This window comes from Populus trichocarpa, chromosome 13 (genome assembly GCF_000002775.5).
Source record: "Populus trichocarpa isolate Nisqually-1 chromosome 13, P.trichocarpa_v4.1, whole genome shotgun sequence".
Taxonomy (NCBI): domain Eukaryota; kingdom Viridiplantae; phylum Streptophyta; class Magnoliopsida; order Malpighiales; family Salicaceae; genus Populus; species Populus trichocarpa.
Window position 1 is genome coordinate 15234812 of NC_037297.2, and position 7905 is coordinate 15242716.

Genomic DNA, 7905 nt, shown 5'->3' on the forward strand with positions numbered 1-7905 from the left:
GTTGCCCATTTTGGGGCCTATATAAACCAAAAAAATAAAAAAATAAAAAAGAAGAAAGCGAAGAGAAAATGAAAAAAATAAAAAAAATACTAAAAGAAAATCACAAAAATATTTCAGTAAGAATAGTATACCAGAATGAACACCCAGTATTTTCAACTAATGAAGGCCCCATTGGCAAAGGAATATTAAATTTAAGGAGGAAAATTCAAATTTGATGTTTAAGGATTCAATTGGAATTTTTCTAGGTTTAATTGAATTTATTGAGGACTCAATTACAAGAAAATTGATTTTTAACTTCAATTTAGACTTTAATTGGAAGAAATTAAAGTCTAGGGGTCGAATTGCAATTTTTAAGAGTTAATTTGGTTCAATCAGAAGCTTAATTGCATAAATATTGAAGTTTAATGGCCAATTAAAGACTTGATTGAAGAAATCCAAAACTAAGCACCAAACTAAAAAAGGCGTGTGAATGAAAAGGCTGGAATTGACCAAGTCACGGGTCAAATTAAAAAAAATTAAAAGTTTGTTGGTCAATTGAGGGTAGAAATGCATAAATTTAGAACCAAGGACTAAAATGAAAATAACGATCAACTTTGGAGCTGATAATTGAGTTTGGTAAGAGTGAAATTGCATGAAATTAAAAATCTGGAAGCAATTACTAGTATAATTAAAAGCAATTAAAAGAGCAGGGACTCAATCGAATTTTTCAAATCCTGAATAAAAAACCCTAAATGACATGTCGTTCAGACTTAATGAAAAGAAGGCAAATGCATGTCATTCATCAGCTTGCATCTTTGTTTTAACAGTTTCAGCTAATCGAGTTGGCAACTTCAAACACATGAATGTAGAGTTACAAACCTCTAAATTAAGTAAGGTTGGATCCAAATGAAAGGTGTACACCCCCTTTACTAAATTCAGGTGGTCTCAAGCGATGATAACTTCATAATTGCTCCGACAAGGTCTCAAAAGTGGGCAACTCAGTCAGTCTTGATAGTGCAACCATCATGCAACCATCATGCTCCTCAATAGGTTCTTATCAAGGGTTTACAATACATTCCTCAAGATCAAGAGATTAGAAATGAATTTAAGACCTCCCAAAACCCTATAAATACCTCCCTAAAGATCAAGAAAATAGGGCTGGAAAAAAAAAAGGAAGAAGGAAAAAAAATATTGATGAAGAAGCTAAATGTGAAGGTTTGAGAGGCTAACACAAAGTTTTCTCAAGTTTCTTAAGCTTAGTAAGTTTGTGAAAGGCAAAACTTTCCAAATGAAAGAAAAGAGAGAAAGTAATTGTTTTAGGTATATTTTAATCCAAAAGCACGCACTTGTGGCTTGCTTAAGGTGTTTTTTATTTGTTTTTTGCTTTAATCCAAAAGAGGTTTTGAATGTTTAACAAATAATGTTGCATTCACCTCTTTGTTGTTATGATTTTTATTTAATTAAGTTATGTTGAATATTTTTTTTTTTGTGTTTTTGATGCATTAAAGTTGTTGTATAAGTTTGTTTTTGATATACAATGTTGTTTTAGTTTTTGTTTAAATTTATGCATGTTAAAGCAAGGATGTTTACCCTGGATTTGTTAGCCATGTTCATGCACAAAATAGGTTCAGAAAATCAATTTTGAATCCATGTTGCATGAATATATAGGTTGTTTTTAAGTTGACAATTTTTTTGATTTGGTACCTCATGTTTGATTTTGATGCTTTGATGCTTTTTTATTAGTTTTTTTATCAAACATGTTTTTGTATGATATTGTGACTTGTTGGGACAAAAGGAGATGTTTTAAAAGCCAAAAATGCCCATTACTGGGTTTGGCAAAAGTTGTCTTAGCTAGAGATTTTTTGGGTTTTTTGAGCATGTTTTTCGTGTTCTTAGAAAGAACACTGCCTTAGCCTCTAGATATGGACCATGTTTGGTCCATTTCTTTACACATACACCTTCTTCATGCATGATTAGTACATAATGTAGTGTTCATTTGCATCAATAACATGTTTTTATAGGTTTTAATCCTAAAATTTTGGTTTTGAACCGAAGCCTATTTTGATAAAAATCGAGATGTTTTAGTGATAATCGATGTGAATAGATACTAGATTATTGATCCTTGCATAATTTATAACATGTACATACCTTTGTTTAAACCAAATTTGGTCTATTTTGGAACCCATGTTGCTAGGTTCATGTTCGGTGTTATTGAAGTTCCTGGTGTTCTTCATCTTTTTTGTGTGTTTCATCCTTTTTGTTCAAGAATTTTTTAGTTTTTTGTGTTTTTTTGGTGTTCAATCTATTTTTTGGCTTTAATTGTTTTTTGGGTTGTTTTCGAGTTAAACCAGATTTTTTTCATTCAGTTTATGATCAGGTCAACCTAGTCAGGTCAACTTGGTCGAATCAAGTCAAAGGGTTTAATACCCTGTTTGGTTTGCCATAATTTTTATTAAAGGGTTTTTGGGCTTAAAGGTGTGTTTGGAAAACACCTCTTAAGCTTATTTTTAGAAATTTTATTACAAAAAAAAATGGATTTTTGCCAAACAAAACCTAAAACAATAAAAATATAATATAATATTTTTTTTTCTTACATATGGCTAAAATCCTAAAGTTATTTAAGCATTTTTAAAAAAAAAATACTTTGACATGTTTTTTTTTTAATATTGCATAGATTTTACAACAAGTTTGTAAAATTTCAAAGGATTTTGTTCTACATTTCAAAAATATCAAAAAAAAAAGATTTTTTGTTTTTTTTAATATATGGGATTATAAACTTATATGGAAGACATATTCCTAATATTAAATAAAAAGATAATTTATTTTATTTTTTGATGTTGGGATTAGAACGGTTAGATTTTTAACTTGATAAAATAAGGATCTCCTTACAGAGAATGATTTTTCTTAAACCTTAAACAGATCATTAGTTAGAAAACACAACTTTTTCTTAGTTTATATTAGACAAATAAACAATGCAGCTTACCTTAGTTAAGGTGTATTAGGGGAGATAATACCTTCCATTTATACATCAGTCCCCTTACCAAAAATCTAAGACCAGTCATGGTTTATAATGACTAAAATACTACGTGGCAACTCTCATTAATTGTAAGAACTCAACTCCCATTAAAAGAGCTCCCATTAGAAAAACTCTTATCTCCAAACTCATTCGAAGAATTCAACTCCCACTAGAGGAACTCTCATATTTGAACTCATTGAAGGAACTAAACTCTCATTGAATGAACTCTCATCTTCAAACTCATTAGAGAAACTTACATCTCCAAACTCATTAGAGGAACTTAACTCCCATTAGAGGAACTCTCACTAGAGGAACTTTCTTTGGAGGAACTCTCATCTCCAAACTCATTGGATGAACTCTCTTTATAGGAACTCAACTCTCATTAGAGGAACTATCATCTCTAAACTCATTGGAGGAACTCTCATCTCTGAACTCATTGGAGAAACTCAACTCCCATGGAAGGAACTTTCATTTTTGAATTTATTAGAGGGACTCTAATTGGAGGAACTCCCTTTATAAGAACTTAACTCCTATTAAAACAGCTCCCATTAGAGGAACTCTCATTTCTAAACTCATTGGAGAGACTTAACTCCCATTAGAGAAACTCCCATACCCAAACTCATTGGAGGAACTCAACTCCCATTAGAGAAAATCATATCTTTGAACTCATTAGAAGAATTCAACTCTCATTGGAGCAACTCTCACTTAAGAAACTCCCTTAAAAGAAACTCCTTTTGGAGGAACTCTCATTAAAGAAACTCAATGGAGAAACGCATTAAGGGTGAAACTCGTACTTAGAAATTTTCTAAATGGCTAGAGGGAACCCATAGGAGAATAAACATATACTTAGAAAATTTCTAAGTGATCGAAAGGAACCCAATGAGGGTGGTGCTATTGCACTATGAAAATTAAGTCAATCCCTTAGAAAGTAGTGTTATTGCACTAGGAAGACCAAGTCAATCCCTTGAAGAGTGGTGTTATTGCACTAGATAGACACATTACCAATCCCTTGGAGAGTGGTGTTATTATAATAGGAAGATCTCATATGAATCCCTTGGAGAGTGGTGCTATTGCACTAAGGAGATCTCATATCAATCCCTTGGAGAGTGGTGCTATTGCACTAAGGAGATCTCATATCAATCCCTAAGTCCAGTAGATGGAGCTTGTCCAGTAGATGGAGCTTGTCTAGTAGGTGGAACTCATCTTTTATGTATCATCAAAGCTCCCTAAGTCCAGTAGATGGAGCTTGTCCAGTAGATGGAGCTTGTCTAGTAGGTGGAACTCATCTTTTATGTATCATCAAAGCTCCCTAAGTCCCAGTGACACCTTTTGACATGTACAAGTCGCCATGAATATTATGGGTGTTGCCTTGGGGCATAGTCATGGTGTGTCATCGTGGGTGTAGTCATAGGCACAACTACCACTGCGATGGGGCTCCATCAACCATGAAAAGAGCTTTTGAGAAACATGAATAAACTGGCTTTTTATTTGGTTTCCCTCAAACGACATCAATGATGAGGCCTCAAAAAATCTAAGTAGCTTAGGACCAAGGCTCATGTATTGGATAATCAGTTAATCTCTTAGTTCTACCAATTTAATCCATTCTTCCTTGTCAAGGTGGCTGGTAGCTTGTACCTGGTGTTTGGTAGGCCAAGGCTAGTTGGCTGGTACCTCCAAAGGGCCTCTTTTGTAGATTTGGAGACTCTTAGATGCTTAAGTAAGTATCTTTGTGAAGAGAGAAAGTGCAATGATATTTTAGAGAGATAAACTTTGAAAATATGTGTGCTAGAAATATTAAGAATAAAGAGATTGTGAACCTAGAGCTTAAAGGATTCATGAGGTATTTATAGCTCATAAGTTTTGTTCTTTTATGGAGATGAGGGGATGGAGAGTCATTTTATCACAGTGATATTTTTTGAGTTGTTTTTCACTCAAAATAATATGTATTGAATCAGTATAAAATATTGAGGGACCCGTGTGGAGGTTTTAAAAAATTACCGAGAGAGTGTTGGGCTCAAGCGAGTTGTTTAAGCCCGTTAAGAGCAAAAAAATGGGTTCGGGCGTGCTACCCAGGATCCATGGTCATTGAGTCCAGGGATCGCCTAGACCCATTCTTTTTGGACCGTTGGGGGGTTTTGAGCTTGAATTCACGGCAAAGATTTCTAGTTCATACTCAGCATCATTTCTATCTGCTTGCCTTATTTGTGTTATAAATATATCGTATAATAGGTCGTGGTTGATATCCTTGCTTTCTTTACTATAGCAACAAAACAACATTTACGTGGCCTCCCATTACTCAGGAGCTTATATATTTTTAATGAAAACTTTGTAGGAACGATGAACCAGCACATGATACATGATCAGCTTGAAAAGATGGACCCTCAACATCTGGTCAAGAAATGGAGATACGTGAGGACCAGCAAGATCCACGAGGAACAATGTTTACCAGGACAAATATCATTATCACCGTCTGCCACTATTATCTGATTAATTTGTGGCTGTGGAACTCCAGCTCGTATGAACAATGTTTTTCATGAGTTCTGTTGTGCACAAAACCTAGATATCATCGATCTCATTCACATCGACATAAATCATCTGTTGTTACTTATTTTTGGACCCCACGTGTTGGAGACGGTGTATACCTCTTTTGAACTGAGTGTAGGAGTTTAACTCATGTTTGCTGGAAGATTGACAAAAACAGAGAAAGAAATATTTTTTTTCGAAACCCTGTTTGAGCTGTTTTCTGCTCTCTTTATCCTTCCCCATTGCTGCCAAAATCATCAGGTTTTCTTAGATTGATCAGCAGTCTTCATAATGCTAAATTCGTTCCTTCTTTATCTGGTCTTTAAGGTTGGATAAATCCCTCAGAATTTGCACTAAAAAAAATTGGTTCTGCTGTTGTCGCAATTTTTTTTTGTTCCAATTTAAGCTTTGATTCTGACTTCGTTTCGTACGATATCTGCCCATCCTAGCTATATTCTGTCACTCATGACATGTTGAAAAATTGACCTACACCTTTATTGGGTCCTAGGGATCATTGTTCTTAAAGCAGACTCTCAGTCAGATTTGGATGCTCGGCATTGTCAGATCAAGAACCTTTTTTACCAACTAGATTCCTGCCAGATTCTGTTATCTAAAAAGATTTTATCTCACTTTGAATCCTTCATCAAAGTTGTAGTTCGGGACATGTAGATAAATTTGGGCTTTAAATCGCTTGATTTCGATATTAGAAGCTCAAGATATTCCCGTTTGAATATCTAACGTGAAAGTAGAGAATTCTGCCGCGAGAAGGATCCTGACCCGAGTTTTGCACTAAAAACTCTATTTCCGTCACAAATTTTATTGATTTGTTCTTAGGTCATACTCTCAGTCCTATCAGGATTCTCGGCATTGTCAGTTTCTGAATTAGATCAGGAGACCCTTTTTGATTAACCAGATTACTGCCAGATTTTGTTCTCTAAAATGATTTTATCTCACTTCTACTCCTTCATCAAAGTTGTAGTCCTAGACGTGTAGATAAATTTAGGCTTTTGAACCGCTTGATTTCAATATCAGAAGCTCAAGATATTTCCATTTGAATATCTAGTGTGAAAGCAAGGATTCCTGCCGCGAGAAGGATTTTTTTTTGCCTGAGTTTGCAGGGACACAATTGCAAGATGCTTAAAGTTTGAAGACCAATTGCAGGCCAATTTGAAGCTCTTTTTTGGACCAAGGACCAAATGGAAAAGGTGCTAAAATAAGGAAGTTGATTGAAGATAAAATTATAAGGAATTTTGCCGAAAGAAGAAATTGAAGAAACCACGTTTTCATCTGCACAGCTAGCCCGGTTTTTCTTTCCTTTTATCTGCAATTTCCTGTTTGGTTTCCATGTTTCTCTCGCTTGAATGGAGAGCTGCAGACCATGTTTTTATTGCCTCATTTCAAAGGGAGCAGTTAGCTTCATGGTCCCAGCTATGGAAGGAAAGAAAGGAGCTGCACCATCCTCTAAAATACTGGAAAGAAATCAGATATGATCACAAAATCAGAATCAAAATATTTTGGTTTCCTATTTCTGCTCACCCGAGATTACACCCTAGAGTTAATGTAATATTTGTTTCCTAAATAGAGCTGTGTTTTAGGTTATAAGCCCCTCTAATGACCTAGGAAGAAGAGGGGGGGAAAGAAGGGAAGCAGAAGGAAAAAAAAAGGGGGGGCAGAAAAACAGGAAAAGAAAGACAAAAAATGCAAGAGAGGTAGGCAGTTAGGAGAGAAAAAAACACAGAGAACAGAGGGGGTTTCTTCCTTCATCCTTGCATGGCTGTGAGATCAGGAAGGCAGGCAGTAGAAGAGAAAGAAGAGAAAAGAAAAGATGAAAAAAAGAGAGGAGAAACAAGGAAGAAGTAGGGACTGACTTTCAGTCTTTGCTCCATTTTTTCTGCACATAAAATCTACAGAACAGGGGAAAAGAAAGTGCAGGAACCAGTAGAGAGAGTGACAAAGACGCAGAGGAAAGAAAAAGCAAGAAACAGACGCAAATACAGAACAGAAGGAAAAGGTTTGAAACAGACGAACACAGACCAAGCAACCATCACGCTCTCAACGTTGTTGCAGCTTCTTTGTCTCCAGGTCTGTTCTCTTCACCTCTTGCATGCATTTGTTTTCTTTGTGTTTGAACTGTTCAAGTGAATTTTAATTCACTTGAACAGTAACGTGGTCTCTTTGCATGCATTTTACTTTGTGTGTGTACTGTCCAATATTGGAAGTTTCGAAAATGTGTTTTTGCATGGATTTCTTAAACACAACAAAAATTATTTTCTTGCATTACTGGATTTTACAACATGTTTGTAAAACTCCAAAGGGATTGGCTAATATTCCAAAAAAAAAAAAATCTTATTTTGGAGGGAATTCATCTATTATTCACCGTTAATGTT